This window comes from Schistocerca piceifrons, chromosome 8, assembly GCF_021461385.2.
Source record: "Schistocerca piceifrons isolate TAMUIC-IGC-003096 chromosome 8, iqSchPice1.1, whole genome shotgun sequence".
In the NCBI taxonomy this organism is placed as follows: Eukaryota; Metazoa; Arthropoda; class Insecta; order Orthoptera; family Acrididae; genus Schistocerca; species Schistocerca piceifrons.
In genome coordinates this window covers 283,711,477-283,738,933 of record NC_060145.1, presented here as the reverse complement: position 1 = coordinate 283,738,933, position 27,457 = coordinate 283,711,477, and the positions used below count along the sequence as shown (strand labels likewise).

The window sequence follows — 27,457 nt, the reverse complement described above, 5'->3', positions numbered from 1 at the left end:
TTCAGTTAGTTTGAAGGCTTTACTGACCTGGATCTGAGAGCATAGAGAAATACATCTAATATACTCCTCTTGTGGAATCCTTAATCCATTAGTACATATATAGATATAATCCGGCCACTGAGGTTCAGCGAGACTATTAAATTTACAATTTACATTAAAATTCACCGAACTTGACGTATTATAGTAATAGACCGGAATCAGGCAGCTGAATGTGTCAGAATCACACTCAAATAAAGTGAAATGCTAAGAAGAAAATACACGTGGTGAGAAACTGTTACGATCAGAGAAAGAAAGGCCCGAATAGGACCAAACTCTGTGGACTCATAGAACAGTGTTATCGGCAACAGATAATGAATATTGCAGGGAGATAGCACACACGTACAACCTTTTTTACGAACGACATCTAGAGCCTCTACTGAGACGCTATATTTACCAGTGTTTTAAAATTTATCATTTGGTATTACTAAAACAAGGATAAGTCAAAGAATGGTCAAATAGTTGGTTTACATCAACGTTTAAAGAAACAGTGTTGGTTAAGAAATGATATTTCAAGTGAAGGTTTTCATTCGATAATTCGCTACGATTTTCGTATAGTTCTTACGTAACATCAACGTCTCGAATTATTTCTTTCAACTCTTGCAAATCAATTGCCGTTATAAAAGGTTGTTTGGTGTTCAGTTACAGAAATTTGTCGTGACGAGTTTCCTGAAGGTCGAACAAAGTCTGTTGTTTCCCTGGCTGTTTGAAAAAATACATGGTGTTGAGCTCAGCGTGACAGAAGAAGATGGGCATGTGACTTACTCTGAGGCAGAAGAATCCTTACTCTAATCGATGACTGCAGTACATACGATACAGCGTAAACATCATCTGTGGAAAGATAGATTCTGAATTATTTGAGCGAAGTTCAAACACAGGATCGTGTCGACTGGTGCAAGGCAATGCTCCAAAAATTCGAGTGAGGAAATGCAAAATCTGTATACCGCATCGTAACTGGAGACGAAAATTAGATATGTTCGTACGAACAGGTAGCTGTGCTTGATGACGACTGGATCTTTTCGAGTAGTTAACGTCACAGCCAAAGAATTCTTGGGCCTAAAAATATGGTGCATACAAGATCGTCCAACCTTAAAACCTGTCTTACCCTCTCGTATCTTTTCCTCCATCTGCGAGAGAAACTACGCTGATATTTGCCATAACGCTAATCGACCTGCAGTTGGTTGAGCCCCTTGTTTCTATTTTTTTATAGATAGCAGATGTGTATGGTACCTCCCATGACCGATTTACATTTAAAGCCGACCTTTAGATGAAGCCTGTATTTCCACAATTGTGATATTCGTGGCTGTGGTCGCCAGTATTTTATTTTGCTAGAAGCTCGCCTTGATGCAGATCGATACACATGAAGCGGCGTATGGTAGAAAAGTGGACAGAGGTACAAACGAAATATGGTGCTGTAGTATTTACCAGTCTCTGTAGTACCACTGTAGTGTGTACCAGTCCCGTGGGAGAGTCCGCCAATTCTACTGAACTCGCTTCTGATTGGTCGGCACGTTCGTGTGCTAGGCACCAAAACGCCTAACTTCTCTTATTAATTATTTATATACATTTCATTGTGTTTAACCCAGTTTTTAGGATGACAATCTCTCATGGTTACACTACGAGATTGTCGTTTTTGTTTATTAAATTTCTCTAGTTTTGAGAAACATATGAGTAACGATACTGCAGTCGAAGTGCTTCGGACGCCTTCGGGTTGCTTTGGCGCGCTTGTGAGACGAAGTAATTCCGCTACACTAGTCACTCTGTTTCGGGAGTTCTGGAGGGCCGTACACGCACCTCAGCATCGAGCGTTATTTGGTCGTGAATATGTAATAGTAACTCTGTTTCGAGAGTTCTTCAGAGCTGGACATGTTTTACTCTATACCGGGCCTAACTTAGCTGTGAACATGTAACACTCACTCTGTCTAGTGCGTACCGTAGAGCCGGACATGTGTATCATATTTCGGAAGTTGGATGGAAAAGTTACCATACAATTAAGAAATCTATGTCGAGTGTTGTAAAAGACAGTGTAAAGGTGTGAATATTTGAATACTAACCAAACAGGATACATTAATGAGAAGTATCGCCTACCATCATTGTCACTACTACAGATCTTGCCCTCTGTATATACAGAGACTAACCTGCGCAAGTGGCATCCCGCAAAAAGCACGATCACAGGTTCGAACTGACAGCGAAGCAGCCTCCGCTGAAAAAGATCCCACGACCGACGAGCTGTCTTCTGCGCCGGGGACACAAATTTAGAAGACGACAGGTTGGTGGAAAGAACGGTTAGAGATCCTTATTCAAGTTCAGCATATCTCTCCAGCTTTCAGATTTCACTTCCAAAGGGACACATAATTTATACAATTCACTCACAACTTCTCCCGCACCATTTGCCTTTCAATTTCTGCTCGTTTTCCGTATCTCTTTTACTTCTTCCTCTAGTATAGTTTCTATATTACCCACTGTTGCAGACATCTATCATCTTGCCTCTTCCTTTTTCTACCTCTAGTTCTTCAGAGTGCTTTTTCAACAGTATAATAGATGTAGGTTCCCAGAATGTATTTTCTTCCTGCAGCAGAGTGTACGCAGATTTGGAACTTTCTGACAGATGATATCTGTGTAGCGAACCGGGAATCGAACCCGCGACCTTCGCCTTTTGCGGACAAGTGCTTCACCGATTGAGCTATACAAGCACGACTCACGATAGGCCCTCACAGCCTCTGCAATAAAAAATAGGGATTCCTATTTAAGATTTCCAAGTCACCCCCCTCCCGCCCTCGGGGGTTGTGCTAGAGGTCGAGCGTTATGTTAATTGATGCCCCTCTTCGAGGTGAACAACGTTTATTACCATTTTTTTAATCCGATGTGTGTTTTTTTCAAGTATTCCGACAAACAGTTTGAAATGCCTTACCTTGTATACATGGTTTTGACAAAATATCCGTATGGTATGAAAAGTGAAAATTGACTCCAAATAACGAAAAGTGTGAAATTATGAATTCATCCCCATGGGTATCAAATGGAATCCGCTAAGTTTCTGTCGTAAATACAACTAAATACTTAAGTTTGCAGTTACGTATAACTTAAGTGGGAACGAACACATTCATTATGATGTGGGTAAAGCAAGCCAAAGGCTACGTTTCATTGGCAGATCATTGAGAAAATCCAACAGGTCTACTAAAGAGACTGCCTACGCTACAATTGTACGACCTCTTCTGGAGTATACTTGTGCAGTGTGGGATATGCATCAGGATCGGATCGACGGGGAACATCGAAAAGCTTCAAAGAAGGGCAGCTCGTTTTGTACTATCGCGGAACAGGGGACAGTGCCACGGACATGATATGTAAATTAGGGTGACAATCATTAAAACAAAGGCGTTTTTCTTTGCGGCAGGCTCCTCCCGTGAAATTTCAATCACCAACTTTCTCCTCAGAGTGTGAAAATATTTTTTTGGTGCCCACCTGCAAAGGGAGAGATGATTATCATAATAAAATGAGAGAAATCAAAGCTCGCACAGAAAGATTTAAGTGTTCGTTTTTCCCACGCGCTGTTCGCGATTGGGAAGGCAGTGAAATAGCTTGAAGGTGGTTCAATGAAACCTCTGCCAGGTACTTAATTGTGAACAGCAGAGTAATCATGTTGAGGTAAATCAAGGTGTGAATGTAGATGAAGTGACCGGCACATAATGGTGTAATGGTAACAGTCTAAGCTCAGGACAACACATGAACTATAGATCTATCTCTTTTTATCAAAAAAAGCACTCCGTCTTCAGGCCACGAGTGGCCTACCGGGACTATCCGACCGCCGTGTCATCCTTAGTGGAGGATGCAGGTAGGAGGCGCGTGGGGTCAGCACACCACTGTCCGGGTAGTTATGATGGTATTCTTGACGGAGGCCGCTACAGTTCGGTAGATTAGCTCTTCAATTGGCATCACGAGGCTGAGTGTACCCCGAAAAATGGCAACGGCGCATGGTGGCCTGGATGGTCACCCATCCAAGTGCCGACCACGCCCGACAGCGCTTAACTTCGGTGATCTCACGGGAACCGGCGTATCCACTGCGGCAAGGCCGTTGCCACCTCTTTTTAACAGGCGAAGAAAAATATCGCCGAAGCCTTCTAGGCATATACACTGATCACCCAGAACATTATGACGACCAACCTACTATCGATATAAATTCGTCCGGGTGATAGCAGCGTCGCCTAACGAAGAATGATTGCTAGTCAGACATTTGCACGGTGCATGTAGTATCAGTGAGCGCGCTGCCCGTGTGTAAAATGGGGAAGACGTGCATCTATCTAAATTTGACCGAGGGCACATTGTGATCAAGCAGAGGCTCGGAACGAGCACTTCAGAAAACGCACGACGTCTGGGATATTCGAGGAGTGTTGTGGTGTGTCTTCAACACGTGGATAAACCAAGGTGAAACCACGTCCGTGCGTCGTGTGGTTGGACGGCCACCTGTCATTACAGATGTCGGACGTCGCAAACTAAGCGTACTGGTAAGACATTAGACTAACATCAATCTTTAATGATGGGCAGTGTACAATTGTGTCTGAGCAGAACAGTGCACCGAACACTCACAATGACAGGCCTCCGCAGCCGACGACCTATGCATGTGCCAATGTTATTAACACCGCGACATATGCGAGTACTACTGAAATGGGCACGTGACCAGCGGCACTGGACGTTGGCACAGTGGCGGAGCGTTGCATGGTCTGATGAATCCCTATACCTTCTTCATCACACCGATGGGAGGGCGCGAATACGTCGTCTTACGGGGAAACAGCTCCTTGACATCTGTACTGGGGGACAGAGACAATCTGGCGGCGGAACCATTTGCTCAGGGGAATATTCACGTGGGCCTCCATCGGTGCAGCTGACTTCCTGCAAGGCACCAAGGAGTACGGTACACTGGTTGCAGACCACTATTCCTGTTCATGACGATGATGTTTCCCGACGGCAGTTTTATTTTTCAGCAAGACAATGTGCCATATCAAAAAGCCACGAGTGTGATAGAGTGGTTGCAGGAACCACGAGTTCACATTGATGTTCTGGCCTCCCAACTCGCCAGATCTGAACCCGGTCGAAAACATCTGGGACGTGATTGAACGTGGTGTCAGACATGGTCGCCTTCCTCCCAGAAATTTACGGGAATTATTTGACTTGTGTGTGCAGATGTGGTGCCAACTCGCTCCAGCGACCTACGAAGGCGTCATCTCTTCTACGCCACGACGCGTCGCTGCTGTTATCTGTACCAAAGGTGGACATATCTGCTATCAGATGGGCGGTCATAATGTTCTGGCTGATCTGTGTATGTAGTCTAATATAAGATGTAGGTTCTTGCCCTTAGTTTTAATAACGTTTCAGGGATGAACGTTGCATCATACTCTGACGATGTAACGAATAAAAGTCCATCTTCCGATAGAAGTTTAAGGGTCTTTTTCGGGCTCCGCAACTTTTCGTTTCTGGAAGTACGGTGCCCCTCCCTAAATTGTTCCATTTCGTTTCCTATATTACCGTCATCATCGCTGTTCTAAAATGTCACTGGCTTGACCAGGACAATGGTTTCTGTGGAGGGCGAGAGACTGGAGGAAGACGAAAGAATCCATTAGATGCAACAAATTTGATTGTGTTTTCGGATCAGCCACATTAGCCATTTGATAGAGAACAATAAAGGTTTGTAGGTCAATGCAGCAACTCACCTGGTTACAGCGTTATTTTATTAAACGACACAGAACTAGAACATTGTGCACACTTATAAGACAGTGGCCCATATTGTGGGCGTAGGGCGGCCGTACATGGGAGAAAGCTGTAATCGTATACCACGTAGTGCGCCCCTAGCCGGAAAGCCGTGCCATAAACTACTCCACTGCGCTTGCTGGCTCCTAATGTGGAACATCGCGGATTTAACACGGCGCTAACAATTAGCGAGCGTGAAGCGGTTACTGCACTGGACCGGGTTATCTGAGTTACGAGAGGACTTTGCCCTTTGCGCCGGACGCTGCTGTTTTGCGTCCCGCTCCGCTTACTGGAATATTTCCAGTGATTTCTATCGCATATAGAATGTATAACGTAGATTTCAAATAACTACTGAGCAAGCTCTATTACATCCCAGAGTGGAATAACAGGAACACTCTTTTTTTTTTCTATGCGCCTCTGTTAAGAGGAATTTCAACCATCTCCCAACGCAGGGACAGAAAGGAGCAAGAGAAGGGAATCATTATAATAAGTGAGATTCTTTATTCATTCCATAGACCCAATAGAGAAGAATTCTCTTGACATGTTAGTATATCACGGAAAAAAAGTCGTCTTCAGTCCGAAGACTGCTTTGACACAGCTTTACAGGCAGTCTGTCTAGCGGTTCTAGGCGCTCAGTCTAGAACCGCGCGACTGCTACGGTCGCAGGTTCGAATCCTGCCTCGGGCATGGATGTGTGTGATGTCCTTAGGTTAGTTAGGTTTAAGTAGTTCTAAGTTCTAGGGGACTGATGACCACAGATGTTAAGTCCCATAGTGCTCAGAGCCATTTGAACCATTTTTTTACAGGCAGTCTATCCGGTGCAAGCCTCTTCATCTTTGCATATTTAATGCTGCCTGCATCCATTTCAGAATGCTTATTGCATTCATCCCTTGGTCTCCCTGTACAATTTTTACCCTCTCCCTCGACCTTATTGTCAAACTGACGATTCGTTGATGACTCATGATGTGTCCTATCACCCTGTTCCTCTTTTCGTCGAGTTATACCATAATATTCTTCTCTCCCCAGTTCTATTCAGTTCTTCGTTGTTAGTTATTTAAACTAAACATACAATCTTCAGCATTCTCTGCAACGTCACATTTCAGGAGATATTATTCCTTCCTTGTCTCAACTGCTTATCTCCCATGTTTAACGGTTACAATTCAGACAAATGCCTTGACAAAAAATTTTCTAACCCGTATATTTATTTCCCATGTTATAAAATGTCTATTATTTCTGAAACGCTTTCCTCGTTACTGCAACTCAGAGTATTTAATTCTCGTTGCCTCAGGTATCATCAGTTATTTTACTGGACAAATAGCAGAACTCATCAATTATTTTTATTGTCTCATTTTCTAAACTAATTATCTCAGCTCTGACTGTTTTAAACTGAGTAAAATCTGCTATTCTTGCTTTACATTTCTCTGTGTTCACATAATCTTATCACTTTGTAATGCAGAAATACCAGTACGTATTTTACACAACTATAGATAATATTCTGATGTAACATCCAACCACAGCTCTTCAGTGACGCGATTCTCACAATATCGAAAGAGTAAATAAATTTTTAAAAATGTAGAATGTAGTACAATAGATGCCATAAACATATAAATGTAGACACACTAGAAAGAAACGAAAGAAGGCTAAGGTTCAACATCCGTTGAAGACGAGTCATTAATATAGTCCAGAGTTTTAGGTAATAGTATATTTCTTTCCTTCGCCCCGACGCGCATGAAAAGTGCAAAATGTTCATAAACTACCTTTCCAGCGTTCGTATATGTTACGTATCATTACACATTTTTAAATATTTCAATATAAGTACATGCTTTTAGATATTTTGGTTTTATTCAATATGAAATTAAGTATCACTGATTTTTTAACCTCTCGTATAGACGGCCTGGGAGGAAACGTGAAGCACCTAGAACAGAAGAAGGAAACAAAATGAAACCTTTCGTGTTTACAGGATATTTGGTATTATTTGATGTATTACAAAATCTAATCAAATTTACAAAGAACTTGGCAATATGGGGATACTTATCAGTATGACGTTGCACCTCTCCAATTGAGATGCATGCACTGCTTCGGCTGGAAAATGTTACAGTGCCGTTGTATTCTCTCCTAAGGAAACCTGAATGAGAACTGTTGTAACTGGTCGTGGATATCCTGGGTACTGCCACTGGGACAGAACTGATGTCCGAGAAAGCCGGCCGCGGTGGCCGAGCGGTTCTAGTCACTTCAGTCTGGAACCACGCTGCTGCTGCGGACGTAGGTTCGAATCCTGCCTCGGGCATGGATGTGTGTGATGTCCTCAGGTTAGTTAGGTTTAAGTAGTTCTAAGTTCTAGGGGACTGATGACCTCAGATGTTAAGTCAATTAGTGCTCAGAGTCATTTGAACCATTTGACGTCCGAGAAGGAACCATACACGTACTGTTGGGACCACATCCGTCTATCTACCCCAATGTCACGCAGACAGTTCATAAGGACACGTGTCATCGGTGGCCGAGCACTGTTCTGTTGAAAAATGGAACCACAATATTGTCGCATAAGAGGAATCTCATGAGGACGTGAAATGTCCAGGACGTACCATTTTTCCACACCAGGAGTAACACCGCTGTGCCTATCCAAAACATTAGAAGAATTAGTTCGAGAGCCCGTGATAGAAAAGTGCAACTATTTTATACTATTTGCTATATTAATACACTATGTTATCAAAAGTATCCGGACCCCCCAAAAACATACTTTTTTCATATTAGGTACATTGTGCTGCCATCTGTTGCTAGGTACTACTTAACAGCGACCTCAGAAGTCATTAGACATCGCAAGAGAGCAGAAGGGGGCGCTCCGCGGTACTCACTGACTTCTTCTGGTGATTGGGTGTCGTTTGTGTCATACGTCTGCACGCCCCTAAACATCCCTAGGTCCACTGTTTCCGATGTGACAGTGAAGAGGAAACTTGAAGTGACACGTAAAGCACAAAAGAGTACAGGCCGACCTCATCTGTTGACTTACAGAGACCACCGACAGTTAAAGAGGGTCGTAATGTGTAATAGGCAGACATCTATCCAGACCATCACACAGGAATTCTAAACAGCATCAGGATCCACTGCAAGTACTATCATAGTTACGCCGGAGGTGAGAAAACTTGGATTTCATGGCCGAGTGGCTGCTCATAAGCCACACATCACGCCGGTAAATGCCAAACGACGCCTCGCTTGGTGTAAGGAGCGCAAACATTGGACGATTGAACTGGGAAAAAACGTTGTGTGGAGTTTAGAATCACGGTACACAATTTGGTGATCCGATGGCAGGGTGTGGGTATGGCGAACACCCGGTGAACGTCATCTGCCAGCGTGCGTAGTCCCACTGTAAAATTAGGAGGCGGTTGTGTTATGGCGTGGTCGTGTTTTTCATGTTTTGCGTGCACTATCACAGCACAGGCCTACAGTGGTGTTTCAAGCACGTCTTGCTTCGCACTGTTGAAGATCAGTTCGGGGATGGCGATTGCATCTTTCAACACGATCGAGCAACTGTTCATAATGCACGGCCTGTGGCGGATTGGTTACACGACAATAACATCCCTGTAATGGACTAGCCTGCACACAGTCCTGACCTGAAACCTATAGAACAGCTTTCGGATGTTTTGGAACGCCGTCTTCGTGCCAGGCCCCACCGACCGACATCGGTACCTCTCCTCAATGCAGCACTCCGTGAAGAATGGGCTGCCATTCCCCAAGAAACCTTCCAGCACCTGATTGAATGTATGCTTGCGAGGTGGAAGCTGTCATCAAGGCTAAGGGTGGGCCACCATCATAGTGAATTCCACCATTACCAATTGAGGGCCCCACGCACTTGTAAGTCATTTTCAGTCAGGTGTCCGGATACTTTTGACCACATAGTGTATGTTGTTATTGACGATTCAACAAACAAAAGCTCATTATAAAAACGTTTTGAATCTGGGAAATGCGACATCCAAGCTATTTCAAGCGTGTAGTAAAATACAATGTCTAGGAATTATGTTATAGTAGGTAAAACGTTTCTAATGGATTATTAGCAACATAAATTGCTGATGTAATAAGTCACAAACATCTAGATGTGTCTAAAGCAATCAGCAGCCTTCTAAACGTGTGAAAAGGAACGTATACGGTGCAACTATTTTACACTCTTTGAAAATTTTGTGCTTTGCTTTGTATCTCTTCGTATTATTATAAAGAAATTGTGAAACATAAATTTTTTTATGATTCGGACAGTCAGCAACGCTGGTAGTAAAAACGTGCAATGTGTGCCGCGCCTAAGTTTTACTGAATTTTATTCTAAGATTTTTTTATTTATGTAGTACTTGTTTCTCAAGGTTGATTGTTTAAAATATTTATGATAATAAACAAACGGATACACTTAATATGCTATTATCTTTTAATATTTACAACGGCTCCTGGGCTCCCATGCGACGCCGTAAATGAATGCACCGCCACAACTGCGAACTACGTGTAGTGAATCCCCGTTGATGTTTTGGCCGTGAAATTCGCCTGATCCGTACCCAGTGGAACACATCTGGGACACTACTGGGGGCAGCTCCGCATCGACAAACAACAGACCCGTAATTTACAGAAGTACGGCGAACTGTGCATAGACCCAAGGAGTTCAGATCCTGGCTACGTGCAGGTCAGGACAAGACATCAATATCTTCAAACAATTTTTTAGTGCTAGCGGAAACAGTCTCTCTAGCATCTCATGCTCAAAAGTAGTCTAACGACCTGAATTGCGTTTTGCCTGATTTATATACGACTCACATAACGTAACTGTCTTACAGGTCCACTGCGCTCTTTTCGGTAAAGTCCTTAAACTATACAAAATGGTTACTTCAAGAGGCCACAAGCAGTAACTACTCTGTATGGCTATCATTCCAGATGCAAATTGATATCAAGATAATGCAAATATCCGGAAACGCATTATTAAATGTGATACACCGATTGGGCTTGTAAACTCGAATTTATTACAGTAAATAACATTTCAAAAAGCAAGTTTTAACTTGAAATTACTTTACGAACATTTTTTGCTGTGATGGCACTTAGCACTCCAGTAACTAATTTTTCCTCTGGCCGCTGTGGCCGGGTGCTTTTAGGCGCTTCAGTCCGGAACCGTGCTGCTGCTACGGACGCAGGTTCGAACCCTGCCTCGGGCATGGATGTGTGTGATGTCCTTAGGTTAGTTAGGTTTAAGTAGTTCTAAGTCTAGAGGACTGATGACCTTAGATTTTAAGTCCCATAGTGCTTGGAGCCGTTTTTTTAACTAATTTTTCCTGTTAACTAAGTACGAAAGATCTTAAGTATGGTTTTAGTCACAAGTAACAAAGTGTACGCAGGTTTAAACTTCAAAGGAAAAGACACAATCAAATGTTCAAAATTGTAATTTTTACCAATAGCGAGCTGACTGAAACTGAAATGACAAGACGAAAAAGTTTTTACCTTTCGGTATTCGAACCCAATTCCTATCGTCATTGACTTTTATCACGAATGACATTAAAAATCAGTTTATTTTATCAGTAGCGAGATGTGCACGTGGCTGAACTGGGAATAACACGACGTACAGTTCTAAACTGACTGGGAGTCGAACGCTGGTTTTATCGTCGTCGCTGAAAACGCACGGAAAAGTGTTAAAAATCATACACATTTCTCATCTGGAGTTTTGCGTGCTCGAGTCGCAAATTGAAATACACACGATGGAAACTTTTGTGCCAGATCAGTATTCTAACTGAGACAGGCGCTTCATGCAGATCTTTAGAAGTTCGGAATCTTGAACAATGAAACGGTGGAACCGCATCGTCTCAGAAGCGTGAAACCCAGCAATAGGAGAGATCTGACTTAGAATCCCAGTCCAGCATCAATATTTTCAATATGTCAAGTTCAGATACAATAAGAAATAAGTGCCCGTTGACCTTAATGACTTTTCGCTCGTTAACACTAATAAAAAGCTCTTGTAAGGTAGCAAACTGGTGACATAATTGCTTCCTCGTCTGACTACCGCCTTTGTCATGCCCCAACCCACAATCACTCTTATAAAGTAGGTAGCGCATAGGCGTCATGCTTAATGTAGATTTGAAACCACAGTAGATTCCCTACACTGTTGAACTTACTGTACCAGAGGTCAAGAGGGTATGTTTGCGGTCGTTAAAAATGATTGCCTGATGCGCGAATCAAACCTCGACCTTAAGCGTATGTTGCTAGAATCATTCCAGCACACCACGAACCTATATAGAGAATTAATTGCTGATTGTATCGTGAAAAAGGATGCTCCACAGGGGAAAGAGCATTCTGATTCTCCGGAGGTTGACTACAACCTGCTCGATACAATCATTTCGTTGTTCGTCAACGTCGATATGCAATAGCTGTCTAACCTATGCGTGCTTTTGACTTGATTTTGTAATAATTGAAATAAAGTCACACAACACCTAGCTACACAAACTGGCAGCACGCTAGTATGCGGAAATTTATGCTAAAGGTGTGGCTTTTCACCTCTGATTGCGTGCTGATGCTCGTATTTATGGTCTACTTATAAACATGGCGCACTGTAAACGCGAAGGCCAGATATCTATCGCATACATATTAAGTTTTCAAACCGCATTTCGGTTGACACAATTACGTTGGTAAAGGAATAGTGACCTTTTCTCATGCAACGTATTATGTGAATACTGATGCATGTAATCCACCGATGCAAAGTTTATCTAAAAATACTGGACAAATGCGACTAGGACTTACTTTCTAGGATTCCAGTCAACCTTAATTATGTTTGTCGATAATAATAATAATAATAATAAATTTGTGTGAGTCAATGCCTTGGGGTAAATCTTTTGTTTACGGGCCTCTTTCCTCCCCTTGAGCTCCTCCTTAGGCTCGCTGTAAGCTCCTTTTTCGACGTGGCTTCGGCGCCATTGTTATTCTTGTTTCCATAACAGAAGTATCTAGAATGAAGTAAGTAAATGCTCTCTTCTTGAAGTAAAAAATAATGTCTTCCATGTAGAGAACAAAAAAATAAACGTCTACTTGATGAGCAAATATTGAAGGTAATGATCAAGCAATTAAAAATCTCTGTTGTTTGAAAATAAAAGACGCTGGTCTCCATAAAATAAAACAAGGTATCTCAAAAACGTAAATAAGTATACTTTTTCATTATGTCCACGTCCGACGTGTCACTGCCCTATTCCATTTACCGAACAGGGCAAAGGGGACCTTCAGGTTAATGTGGACGCCTCACATCGTTGAGAGACAAAGGATGAGTTAAAACGAAGTGTCATAAGTTAATATCCCGTCTGAGAATCAGTTACACTACCTCTCGATTTCCAAATACGGGCTTTGCCGCTAGACAACCATAACCTAGTCAGCTAGGCGCTCTTTGTTTATAGTGTTTGATGCTTGAGTTTGCGAGGATCAAAATATGTGACATACATGGTCGTATCTTTTGATTGCATTGGCTTAGAAGATTAAATTATTTACACCCTCAAGGGACAGTAGACCTTAGTATTTGATATAAATTTCAACTTCATTTCTCCACCTGTTCTCGAGAAAAAGGTATCTCTCCAGACGGCCGAATCGTTTGATTGCACTGAATTAGAACGCTTTTTATCTTCAAAAAGAAAAAAAAGAAAAAGAAATCCATGGAAGCATATACCAGTGGGAGTCCTCAAAATATAACTCTATGCATCTAGATGTCTTGTGTTAAGAACTGCATCTCAGAGGTGCGTCCATTGCAGTTGGCATCTGTTTCAGCTGAGGTGCCTTTCAGTACCAACATACGAAAAGCGACCTAGGACGAGAACGCCCGCCTACTCCCTGCTGATTCCACAAAACAATCTACCCATGAGCTTGGCTGGAACGCTATACCTATTGCACTTGTTCTTCTGATCTAGAACCCTCAGACGTTTATCCTTTTCGCACTTTGTCGAATACTATCACGAAAATTGCTTTGTGGACGTACTTGGACTGTCGACATATCTGCAAACCAGAGCTTTCTTCATACGCGGAATCCAGAAACTGCCTAACTATCATTAGAATGTTTTAGGCAATAGAGCGGTGGGCACGTATTACGGATGATTAGTTTCTCTCTTATTTTTGTCTGTTATATTCAGTAAATGCTCTGCTCCAATACAAATGAATTACAGTTGACCAGGGCACCCTAATGACAAAAGTATAATTTAACAGAACTTTACTATCCGTAACACGAGCCAGCCCAGACCATCATACATTAGCACTTTTCTGCCTGATGCGGTCTGTGTGTAGTGAAGTCCTGTATCTTACACAAGAAGCATTTTGGGATTACCACGAAAATTTATAAACCTTGCAGTGAGAGTAGACACAAAAAGAAACCCTGTTAACAAATTACTTAACGCAGCAGATATTCTACAGAACTGTGTGTTGACAAAGACTAGGATGTGTGTCGGAGTAAGCAAGAAAACTTAATTCTTAGTAAGAATGGAAGGTCAGAATTTCTTCAATTTTCCACCTTCACATCAATGGGGTACTAAATCGAAATTACGATAAGACTTAAAATGGTGAAGTTTTGATTTTCTTAATGATTTTCAACCCGGGAGCTTACAGCACGGTAAGAGAAAATGTAAAGCACAGATGAAATTTTTTTTCTTACTTTATTTTTTATCATTTTTTCTTTTCTTTCTTATGTCTTTTGTTATGACACCTGCAGAATTCGAACATGTGACTTTTTTTACAGGGGGGAGCCATAGAGGGGAGGGCGAGGAGGGCAGAATGGGCAGGGATTGTAGCCCGACGCCTGGTCACAGTGCCCCCTTGCCGTCAAGGTGTTAGGAATAGTGAGGGGTAATCAGTAATGGGAAATTCCTTTTTACTTTTAAGCTTTTTAATTTACATAATTTATATTTTCTTTATATCACACTTAAAATACGTTTAACTAGCACCGAATCGTGCACTAAGTAAACAAAACAAATATCTCGGTACTGAGGTAATACCTATAGGGAAACGGAAAATGTGCTTCGTACACGACGCAGAAGGGTGCGCCGCTACTCTCCTTCATCATCCACGCATATCTTCATGCATGTCGTATGTTATTCCACCGATAATCGGGCGTGGTCTTGTCAGCTCTGTCAGTCGGTATCTTCTCCTACCTGTTCATGATTCAGTTGCGTGGAGGGTTGCGTGGGACATTCCCTAAGTAATTAGAAAAATATTGTCCTTATTTTGGGTTTCGCACCATCTTGCAATGACGTTCTTGTAGATAGTTCCAAAAGTCCAATACATCTTTAGCTCTATCATGAAATAAATATTCTACCGCGTGCACACGGACCCACGTGACTGCGTTGGGCTTGGTGCGCGGGAAATGCTGTTCATCCGGAAAAAGTAGAAGCCAAAGTGTGATATGTTCCAGGGTCACTCGTAGATAATACGACAAAACTTGTCGCACCAAGCGCCATACGTCTTCTGCCACGTCACATCTGAGACGGTGCGTGTACGTGTTGTGTACTCCGCCGTCTGCACATAGGGGACAGTCCTCCATATTTATCTTGTGGAGGCGTGATCGGCTGATCCGTTTGCCGTTGACTGTGATGTATCATGTTGATCGGAAGTCTGTGTTCAGTGTAACTATGTGTATCGTCCGCCACACCACCTTCCAACTAACATTAGGGTTCTTCGCCTCCACGACGTTTGGTGGGCGCCTCTGTCGTAGGACCACCTGTTTCGTCGGTGTTCCTGAGATACGGACATAACTGTGTTCAACGTTAGTGTGCCCAAAGTAGGAGAAAGGTAGGGGTACGTTTTACGTCGTCAGTGGGGACATAAGGGAAGACTGAGCTAGGGACTCCAGCAGCAAACCCGTCAAACTTTCCGAGTGGGGGCGCTACAGTTTGATGTGCGAGTTGACAGAGTCACAGCTCTGTCGTGGACATGGACTAGGCCAAGACTTCTCCTGTCTGGGGAAAGGGTCAGCGACTCACAACTGACTTTGAAGAGCATGCCTGTACTGACGTAGGCTCCGAATGCGGCTATCATATGTCGAGCCATCAGTAACGGTATTGGATGGAATCCCGCTATGTGTGGAAGGGGCGATCCTAGGTAAACATTGACGAAGTGTGTCCTTTGAAGAATATCGAGGGTCCGCAGATGAAGGTGGGAGATCTGGACCTGAATTTATTGTGATATGCCGCGTCAATTAAGGGCCGCAGTGCGCCGTATGTCGTCGTGAAACTCTACTCCTAGACATTTGATACCCTCCAGGGTCAACCCGCCTCCTGTGGCTATGGCGACCGATTTGGTGACGTTGAGATATCTGTCTGAAGCCACACCGTATGTGGCAATCCATTCTAGTGCGCTGGTTGCTGTTGCAGAGCACGAGAACCAGGTCGTCTGCATGTTCTGTACAGCGAAATGTGACGGCACGTAAGGTGCGTCCAGTGAGGGGTTGACGGAGACCACAGAAGAGCGGTTCCAGTGCCAGAGCTTAGTGTAAGGTCGATAGGGAGCAGCCCTGATGCAACGATCTGAAAATCGGGAGGGGCTGCGTGAGACGCCTCTTAACGAGCACCTTGGAGGTCGCCCCTCTGGGGAAACGCGTCACAACGTCTATGAATTGCTGTGTGTTGGAGAACGGACATCATATACACATGATCCAGTCGATGGAAAGCGTGGTTAAAATCTAGTGATGTCAGTGCTCCCGTGACTATTGTGTCATAGTATCTATACAGGGCTGTGTAGATATTGATATCCCTACGGAAGCCTGACCTGGTGAGATGACGTGAGGCAGGATTGGTCTTGCACGGCTTGCTAATATGTCGCAGTTAACGAGTGTCAGCGGGCGGTAATCATGTATTCGAGCGCCACCTGTCGGTTTGTGAACCGGTGTAATCACTCCTTCTGCGAACGCTGCGGGGTGCGGCACTGCGGGGGCGTAAGCTCCCGATAGATGTCTGTCAAGTTGGTAGCCAGTAAATACGGAAAAGTTGTTTAAAACTCCACAGGGAGCACGTCTAGGGCAGGAGACTTGTTTGCCGCTCCTTTATTTATGGCGTCGATAGCTTCGTCTTCCGTAATCTCGTTCAAAAATTCATTTTGTAAATGCTATTGAACATTGCCATAAACCAGTCGTCAGTTCGGAACATTGAGCAAAACAAAGTCGTGCGTAATGGTCGAAGAAGGTTACAGTAATACCGCGTTGTGTGCCGTGGCGACAGCCGTCCGCAGTGGTGATAGCATGTATCAGCCCTCGTCTTCGCAGTATACATTCTCGAATGACGCGGTGCATGGTGGGTCGTTCCGTTCCTTGCCTGTTATGTGTTCGCACTCCGACGATCGTCCGTTCGAGGTGTCGGCGAAAATGGGCTACGATATGTGCCTTCACACGCTGTACTGTTATCTGTCATTCTGGTGTGGTTGGGAAGGAGGCACATTCGCGAAGGACGGCGAAACAAAAATCGGGGGTCTGCCGCCTCCAAGCAGTGGTTTCACGACCATTCGTAATCAAAGTTCTCCGTAGGGTCGGCTAGGCACAGCTTAACCACCAACTGATCGACATAGGATATGTGGGGTACAGTGCCCTCGATGGGGCGCCGACAATTCGGAGAAGCGAAATGAGCAAGGTTTAGATTCCAGCGATGTCATCTGAGCCACAACCTTAGGCCTCGTGATCAGAGAAGGCTACTGGCCACACCTCCGCGACCCTCACTGTTGCCGCGAGAGAACAGGAAACGTAAATCCTGTTAATACGACTAGACGAATAACTCGTGAAATAAGTGAGTCTCAGTCGATTTCCTTGGACACATTCCCCTATGTCTACCAGATGCAGATCGCTGATGAGTGTCCCAAGTTCGGCGCACGGTGAATGCCGTGGCAGCTGCCTGTGTGCTATTAAAATCGCCCCCTTAATACCAAGTCATAGTACCTGACCTGAAAAAGCAGTGCTACTCCTTCCGCGAATAAGAGCGATCGGTCAAGACTGGGATCGGTTCCGGAAGCGGCGTACACATTGATAAACTAGATGGCCATTCCTGTAGCGTCGGGAAGATACCTCACGTCGTCCGCCTTGAGCCCCCACCCCCACTTGAGGAGAACTGCGACTCGACTGTTAGTGGCGAGGCATGGGACACATGACGGGTATATCCGCGAGCTTGGAGGAAGATGATGTCAACGTCTGCTGCATTTAGCATGTCTTGGAGCAGCGATAACTTCGCAAGTGTCCGAATGGTGTTAACGTTGATGGTCGCTAAAAGATAGGTCCGTAGATCGTCTCCTGCTATGCTGGCCGCCGTCAGCGTCGACGTAAATGTTGGGGCTTGTAATCTGCAGGCAGCGGCCGCGCCGTCATCTGCTGCTACTCGGGAGGGGCCGAGATGTGGGAGGAGCGACCACTCTCCTCATCCACCACAGAGGGCGTAGAATCGTCTTCAATGTCGTCCGCCCAAGGTTCGTGAGTTAATCGTGGCTGCGGTAGGACACTTTCGAGGTGAGTGACCAAGGATGAATCCGCAGTTGTTTCTGGTTTTGTACCGGTGGCGGCGCTGAACTTGTGGTCTGTTTGCCCGATACAGCGGAAACGGGTGTGTCGAAGTCAAGAAAAGCAACAGGTGAGACCGATCTTGTGTCATCCATTTGTCTCGCCTCGTCAACCATCCGGTCGTCAACTCGAGAAGACATCTACAGGAGGCAATCGTCTGAGGGTGTACGTCGCTTTTTATGTTTCCTCGGTGACCTCTGCTTGTGGACGTGGGTTTCTGTGTCCGAAACAGTGTGGGGTTCTCGCACCGCATCCCCCTCAGGGACAAAAGCAGAGCTCGGTACAACCCTAGCTTCGAGTTCCATTCTTTCGTCCAAACCTTACGGTGGAGTCTATGGGCGGCTTTCTGCAATCTCTGTCGACTTTGTAATGTTGTAGGTCAACCCTGGACGTGCGACGGCTGTGTAATCTAACGCTCCCTGTCTTCCAAATGGTCTTTCGTCTACCATGACGGTCGACCGTGTCATCTACATCTACATCTACATCTACATTTATACTCCGCAAGCCACCCAACGGTGTGTGGCGGAGGGCACTTTACGTGCCACTGTCATTACCTCCCTTTCCTGTTCCAGTCGCGTATGGTTCGCGGGAAGAACGACTGTCTGAAAGCCTCCGTGCGCGCTCTAATCTCTCTAATTTTACATTCGTGATCTCCTCGGGAGGTATAAGTAGGGGGAAGCAATATATTCAATACCTCATCCAGAAACGCACCCTCTCGAAACCTGGCGAGCAAGCTACACCGCGATGCAGAGCGCCTCTCTTGCAGAGTCTGCCACTTGAGTTTATTAAACATCTCCGTAACGCTATCACGGTTACCAAATAACCCTGTGACGAAACGCGCCGCTCTTCTTTGGATCTTCTCTATCTCCTCCGTCAGACCGATCTGGTACGGATCCCACACTGATGAGCAATACTCAAGTATAGGTCGAACGAGTGTTTTGTAAGCCACCTCCTTTGTTGATGGACTACATTTTCTAAGCACTCTCCCAATGAATCTCAACCTGGTACCCGCCTTACCAACAATTAATTTTATATGATCATTCCACTTCAAATCGTTCCGCACGCATACTCCCAGATATTTTACAGAAGTAACTGCTACCAGTGTTTGTTCCGCTATCATATAATCATACAATAAAGGATCCTTCTTTCTATGTATTCGCAATACATTACATGTGTCTATGTTAAGGGTCAATTGCCACTCCCTGCACCAAGTGCCTATCCGCTGCAGATCTTCCTGCATTTCGCTACAATTTTCTAATGCTGCAACTTCTCTGTATACTACAGCATCATCCGCGAAAAGCCGCATGGAACTTCCGACACTATCTACTAGTAACTCTGCGTAACGGAGGGCTGTTAGCGTAAGAGGTGACGCTGTGTCACCTAACTGGATTTGTGTAACCCGACGTTGAATAAACACCGAGGGTACATGACCCTCCTGGCCGCAGCCATAACAAGTACGAGGCTGTCCATCGTACGTTACGACTGCTCGACATCCACCTGTGATAAGGTAAAACGGCACGTGTTTTGTTAATTAAATTTTGACTTCTCGGACGCCGTTGAGGATCCGGTGCGTCTCGAAGGTGTTCCATTTTTGGTCCAGGTGGCTAATTACCGTCGACTACAGTCCGAAAGCTGCGGTATTACTTCCAGCGGCACTTCGAACGGGAGTTCGAAAGCTCTTAGTTTGCGTAATCCTAGTCCTACATGGTCAACGATGACTATTGGAGTGTTTGAACTTCAGAGTGTTCGCACATCTGCTCACAACAGCGTGATATAACTCGTCATCGACCATCTTGACGTAGACAACGCTACTTATGATGGATAGGTGGATATCGACGATGTGCTGTAGTGGTTCGATTTCAAAGGCTCGTGGTCTTTCGTGGTCGGGTTGGAAGTTGATCTTGATGGTAGGTTTTCTGTAGGAATGAGCAATAGCGACTCAGTGTCAACGGACGTGAGTACGAGCAGCGGCGAGGAAGTAAACCAACTACGTGCGCTCGCGACTCTGCGGACGGGACGCAAACAAGATGTTCTCGCCGCTCAGCTGCCGAAAGCAGACTGTATTTAGCCCTCTTGCGAGGTCAGAACATGGGGCTAACACAACATTCATTCCCCTTCACAAGGTGGCCACGTTACCACTGAGCTAGCGAACCAATAATTTTAGAGTAATATATAAGAAACCATCAGTCTCGATTGTGGTAATGAAACCAACCTTTACCTAGGTTTCAGCCCAAGTAATTGAGCCTTCTTCAGAAGATATACCTGAATTTATAATATGTCTAAAAGGGCATGGTCTATTAAAAATGCGGTACATAAGTACGAAGTCAATACCAAATCTTAAGCTCTGACGTGCCCCTCGTCTTCACGGACGCCGTGCTGTGGGCCTCGGGAGCTCACGTGAAACTAAGTAGGACTAGATAACGCGCTGCAAATCAACATGGCGGGGAAGATAGCGCACGTCTAACTGAGACCATGACTGTCAACAGCTATATCTTAAAACACATGACTTATAGAAAGGTTGAAAATCTTAAACACAAAGCCTCTGCACTAGGTTATGAGTAAAATGTAACGAACTATGCATGGATTTATATAAGTTCGAACACACTATTCGACTTACACTGTTATAATATATCGGCCCTTTCACAACGATTGCTGCATAACGCACCCATCGTTATTAATGAAACATGCCATATGACATGCCACAGCGAAACTGCAGTATGTAAACGCCATAATGCAATAACCTCCGTTAACCTGTACACAGATGGTCGAGTAGGTGTTTTTATCAGTTGCTGTAGATATACTTCTTATTGTTGACACGCACTGAATGAAGAATATTATCAAGATAATTTTTTTATCTTATCATTAAAAATAACGCATGAGTGAACGAAGAACGCCATTTCAGAGCCATGTAGTAGCAAATGACCGGCATAGGTCAAATTATGTTTTACGTCTAAAAAATATGGTAACTGCGTTAACGGACGTGCAATGCCCTTTCATCGCCCTTATACTCTATCGACCGACAGAGGTCAATTTCACTACGCGCTACAAAAGAGAATTATCGTCTCTTAATTAAAAGCTATTATTAAATAGATATGATATGATAAAACGTGCTTGGCCCGAAAAGACACGTAGGAAAATTTTATGGACACTTGACATAGGAAAATGGCATGTTCTTCACAGGGAACAATTAAAAAGAAATTAAAGATAGGTACTAATTTGCCCATGTGCATGCCATAAATGGACAAGGATGAAGTCGTTTCTGGATTGCAACTACAAATAAATGTAAAGGGAATTAAATCCCAAAAGGTCGAGACAGACCAGCAAAACTTCATATTGTCACCTGAGGCTCCATTTCACCACTCGACCTTTTGGGGTTTAATGCAATAATGTTAGTGAAAACCTCGGTGGTCACGTACATCGCAAGAAATACAATTGAGATCTCTGGAACCTTCAGCAACTTCTGGTGGTCAGCATCGCTAAATCACTTACGCAAGCTTAAAAGGTTTCATCCCTTCTACAGGTGCATTACTGGCTTCTGCTCTAAAAGTCGTGTGATCGTAAAGTGCTTTGGGCAAGTTGTTGAGAAGTCGATCCGCAAGAGATGGCCACATGATTCTGTCTATGGCCCAATCTTCTGGGACAATGTACTGGATCCAGTGTTGGATCTTCATGACCTGCAGTAAGTAGTGATGTACGCAGACTTCTCCTAGTCGAAGGACACTCCACACTTATACTTGAAGCAAACTGGAGTGTAGCGCTAAACACACTATAATAGTACTGTAATAGTGTCAAATTGTAGTAGTGTCAAACTGGAATTTCCGTGGAAAAGACAACATGTCAGATATGTGGGGACTCATCGCGACGAGTTCAGCGTGATTTTAGTACGCAGTGAAAGCGTTGGTCGCAAGATTTTGAAATCTGCAACAATCAGTACTATCTGGATTTGGCGACTCTCGGACTCTAGCACTCAAGCTATTGTAGCATAGGGGGGCAGTAAATGAGCACATTATCTCCAAAAGACGTAATCGGCCGTGGCGGTTGCAGCGACGCGATGGATTTCAAAGTTCCTCTCACCTGGTGGTGAATTTCTTCTCACACACACGCCTCCTTGAAGTTACTGACACGCAGTTCTCAGCCGGAAAAAAGCTATAGAAAAAAAGCTGCTCATATCGTAACAAGTCGCACTAAAATTTTTTGTCGCTGGAAGGAATTGTTAAATAAAAGCGTAAATTTTCACTCTACTACGGCAAGTTTGTATACATCAGTCACTACCGAGCCTTACTCTAAACTGTACAAAGTCTGAAAAGTCCACACGCACACATCATTCATAACCGTAGCCAGTTTATGGTAATTCTTCACAGAAAGCTTGCAAACGGATTGTTTCTTTTGGAATTGCTCGCTCAAATATTGCTATTATTAGTCTCATCTACCACAGCGCTCACCTTTGTGAGTAAGCAACACGCCACTTAGTTATTTAAATGTCACCAAATGTTCCGAATTTCACACTCTGCTTTAAACCGAACTCCCTTCCACGCTCTACGGCATTTCTCAGACAGTTTGGTAGAGAAATGTGAAAGCACTCCGTCTTCAGGCCACAAGTGGCCCATCGGAACCATCCGACCGCCGTGTCATCCTCAGTGAGGATGCGGATAGGAGGGGCGTGTGGTCAGCACACCGCTCTCCCAGTAGAGAAATATGACAATATTAATAATTTTCATCGTAGCACCTGTCGATGGGTCTGATCGCTATGAGAGCCAAGCCTCGACTCTACTCTTCTCTCTATACAAAAGAAGCTTCTAATTCCTAAGAATACACGCAATATTCTAATTTCGATTGGCAGAGAAACACCACAGCCAATCGGAAAGCAGCATTAAGCCCGCTCAGTGCCGCGCATATATGCAGAAACAATCAAAATTTGTCTTTGAATCGGAACGGTAAATTAACATAAATAAATTTGGAAAACCCAAAAATGTAAATTTACTTCCCTTTTAATAAAACTGTTTTACCGAAATCATGATCTTATTTCACCAGTACCATAAACTAACGAAACAGTTTATAACAAATTCCCCGGTAAAGGTAACTAACACACACGTCGTTATCAAACATTCCTCATATGACCAATTACTTCATTGTATAGTATAAGAACTTAACATAAAACAGCATTTCACATTCACACGATAAACAATTAAAAAATTAAACAAACAAAATCGGAAATGAAACTGACAGTATTTTGACTGCATCTCAAACTGTCCGGTAGCTAGTGACCTCTATCACACTGTATAGAAACCATATACACTCGAGCCGTCTGACGCCTCCTGTTTTGCTCCTAACTTTACAGCACATCTAATCACTGCTGTAATGTCCCATCTGAACAGGAGTGATACGAGGCGCTACTCCACAAAGCGAAGCGAACGCAAAGAAGTGCATTCATACACCCTACTGAATCTTAAAACGTGGACTTGTCTGATGCACTACTCGTCACAACAGGAATCTTCCTCGATCCATTGATTTGAGAATGGGATGGCCTTATTGGCTCCAAAAGGCTAACCCTGAAAGAGTCACTACCGTCTTAGGCACTCTGACAAACAGCGGAGCTGAAATCCGACAATGGCCATTAACCGAGTGGCAAAGCAAACTGGTCAGCGCGTATATCGAAAGTTTTTCAGTGCGAAGAGCCAACCGGGGCTACGGTTCATAAAGCTCACTCCGACAGTGAACATGCGCCCTATACAGGCTATCTACACAGGATGAACAAACGAGACAACAAGGCTTGCGCCTGTTGAGGTGACAGGTTACCTGAACATGCCTTGTGGGACTATCCCTTGCCGGCCGCGGTGGTCCAGCGGTTCTAGGCGCTTAGTCCGGAACCGCGCGACTGCTACGGTCGCAGGTTCGAAACCTGCCTCGGGCATGGATGTGTGTGATGTCCTTACGTTAGTTAGGTTTAAGTAGTTCTAAGTTCTAGGGGACTGATGACCACAGATGTTAAGTCCCGTAGTGCTCAGAGCCATTTGAACCATTTTTTTTTTTTTACTATCCCTTATACACCGATGTGCAGGGAGACAGAGTCCTCCCTCTAGGCGGCACTAAAGTAGTGCTGATGGATCCCTTCCACTGGTAAATAAACACCGTCGGCCTGTATACGCTTGCACGGAGCTAAATGTTGGTTAGAAGCAAAATGGCAAGACCACCGGATGACCGCGACACGTCAGACAGCGGCACGATCTCTGATGAGTATAATAACTGACTCGAGGCCAAAAACTCGCAGAAAACCGAGCTCTAGAGTGGACAGGTACGGCTAACCTTGGCCATGACCTCTCAAACCTACTGGCCCCTGAGAAGGACGAAAACTTTACGGACACCAAGGGTGGTGGGAACACCCCCACTCAAGGTACGTGACGTCACTGTAGGATCCTGCACGATCCTTCACGTCCGTATGTACGTCTCTTTGGGCGCCAGTCTCGTGTGGCCGTTGAGACTCTGCATGGAACTTACTGTCGCCCTCATAATCCACAGATTCCATATTCATGAGGTCCCACTCAATGACAGCAGCAAAGTTACAGTGAGAAAAAATGCAGTATCGTCAGCCCGAAATCTTGCCGCTGTCGAATTTCATGACGTGCTGGTAGATGTTCTCCCTTCTTACACGAGTCATAACGCAGTCTTCTCACAACTAGGAATCATTAAAATTGTAAATGAGATATCGGCTATGTGATCTTTGCTTATATGCAGATTTCAGATCTATTTTCTATAGATGCACCGAAGTTCTTATAATGAGTGTATGTATACATCATGCTAATTTGAATATTGTTGCGTGACTCTTTCATGCTGTTGCACTTTAATGCGCAGCCGTGAACTTGTAATTTAGAATTTTAGACGTAACTTGTCAATTTTTTACGATCAGTTGTTCTGTGGTTGCGTGCGGATATCGTGTTTAAACTCGGTAATTGCCGGCCGCGGTGGCCGTGCGGTTCTGGCGCTGCAGTCTGGAACCGCGGGACTGCTACGGTCGCAGGTTCGAATCCTGCCTAGGGCACGGGTGTGTGTGATGTCCTTAGGTTAGTTGGGTTTAAGTAGTTCTAAGTTCTAGGGGACTTATGACCTAAGATGTTGAGTCCCATAGTGCTCAGAGCCATTTGAACCATTTTGAACCAAACTCGGTAATTCCACTGTTGTTATTGTCGTCCTCAGTAAGACAATTGGTCTGATAAATATCTCCATGCTCTTCTATTCTGTGCGTGCCTCTTCATCTCTGAACAACTACTCTATGTATTTCTGAATTTGCTTGTTGTATTCATCTCTTGGTCTTCCTCTACAATTTTACCCCCCCCCCCCCCACCTCCCACGCACACACACTCTTCCATCCAACACTACACTGATGGCCCCTTGGTGTCTCAGAACGTGTCCTACCAACCGATCCCTTCTTCTAGTCGGGCTGTGCCACAAATTTCTTTTCATTCTAATTATATTGATCACCTAATCTTCACCATTCTTCTACAGCATCACATTTCAGAGTCTTCAATTATCTTTTTATCTTAACTGTTTATTATTCGCGTTTCACTTCTATACATCCCTACACACCACACAAATGCTTTCAGAAAAGACTTCTCAACACTTACATCTATAATCGATGCCAACAAATTCCTCTTCTTCAGAAACACTATTCTTGCCATTGCCTGTCTACATTTTGTACCCTTTCTATCTCGCTCAAAATAAAGTAACTCATTTATTACTTTAAGTTTCTCATTTCCTTATATAATTGCCTCAGCATCACCTGATTTAATTAGACTGCATCCATTTATCCTTGTTTTGCTGTCGTTGATGTTCATCTGGTATCCTCCTTTTAAGACACTATACACTCCTTTCAACAGCTCTTGCAAGTCCCCTGCTGTTTCTGAGAGAATTACAGTGTCATTGGCAAACCTCAACGTTTTTATTTCCTCTCCCAGAGCTTTAATTGCTACTCTAAATCTTTCTGTTTATTTCCTTTATTGCCTGCTCAGTGTACCGATTCCTATCAGTTAATAAGTCCATGGAGCCGTCGCAACGCAAGACTTCCTTGTGCAGAGTTCTATACGTTCTGTGAGTTTGATTTCCTTTCGGTCATGCTTTCCGGATATGGCAGTTGTCACAAATAATTGGGAGCTAGCCTCCTTATTCGCAGTCAAACAGATGTGCAGATGTGCATAACCCCTTGTCGGCAGACAGTGGCGTCGGCTCCTCACACCTCCGCCAGCCGCAAGCCTCAGGGAGCCACTGGCCGGTTCCACCTGCGATGCGATCGCGCCGGGCGGCCCTGCCGCTATCACACCGATTACGGTCCCAGCGCTGCCGGAGCGGAATGTAATCTCTGTGACGCGGCGCTAACGCACCGTGTGCGCTGCCGATGGCAACACCGGTAGATAGCTGCAGAGCCTCCGGGCAAGACTTCACGGTCCGCTGGCACACTGGAACCAGTTAGCAGTCAGCGTGCGTGATAAAGTGCCCAGGGCTCGCCAGTGCTCTTACGAAATCTTTCCGAATCGAATATTTTTTTCTTTATTATTATTTCACTCCCCCATGCAGGATTACATTGACATCAGCGATGCAGCCATTCTTCAGCCTACAGCTGCTTCTGTATTCAGCTGTGGGAAGGTGGGAAAACATGATATTATTGAAAACAGGGCGATGGTAATGTGAAGTCGACACGCTATGGCGAGCTGCTTTGAGACGATCAATTGTGGAAGATGACGCTGAGGTCGTTTCTTGCTTGATCGTTGGCTTTGAAGCCGAGGAGAAAAAGTTGTAGGGTGTGGTTTTGTGAGGGTTACACTGACAGGAGTGATCTAGCTGTGTTGTGGAATGGGATTGAGTGCTGAGGGGTTGGATGTGCTGCTAAAGGTTGAGTGTGGGTGAATAAAAAATAATTCAAATGCCTCTGAGCACTATGGGACTTAACTGCAGAGGTCATCAGTCCCCTAGAACTTAGAACTTCTTAAACCTAACTAACCTAAGGACATCACACACATCCATGCCCGAGGCAGGATTCGAACCTGCGACCGGAGCGGTCGCGCGGTTCCAGACTGTAGCGCCTAGAAACGCTCGGCCACTCCGGCCGGCTGTGGGTGAGTAGTCCAGACAGCAGGGACGGTTTTGGAAGTTTGTTCCAACGGCATTTAAATGGAATACAGAAGA

At 44.5% G+C, this 27,457-nt stretch overlaps 1 pseudogene; it reads right to left on the bottom strand.

Annotated features, from left to right (window-relative positions):
* Positions 1 to 3,992: 3,992 nt before the first annotated feature.
* On the bottom strand, positions 3,993 to 4,110 carry LOC124712572 (annotated as a pseudogene).
* Between the last annotated feature and the right edge of the window lie 23,347 nt (positions 4,111 to 27,457).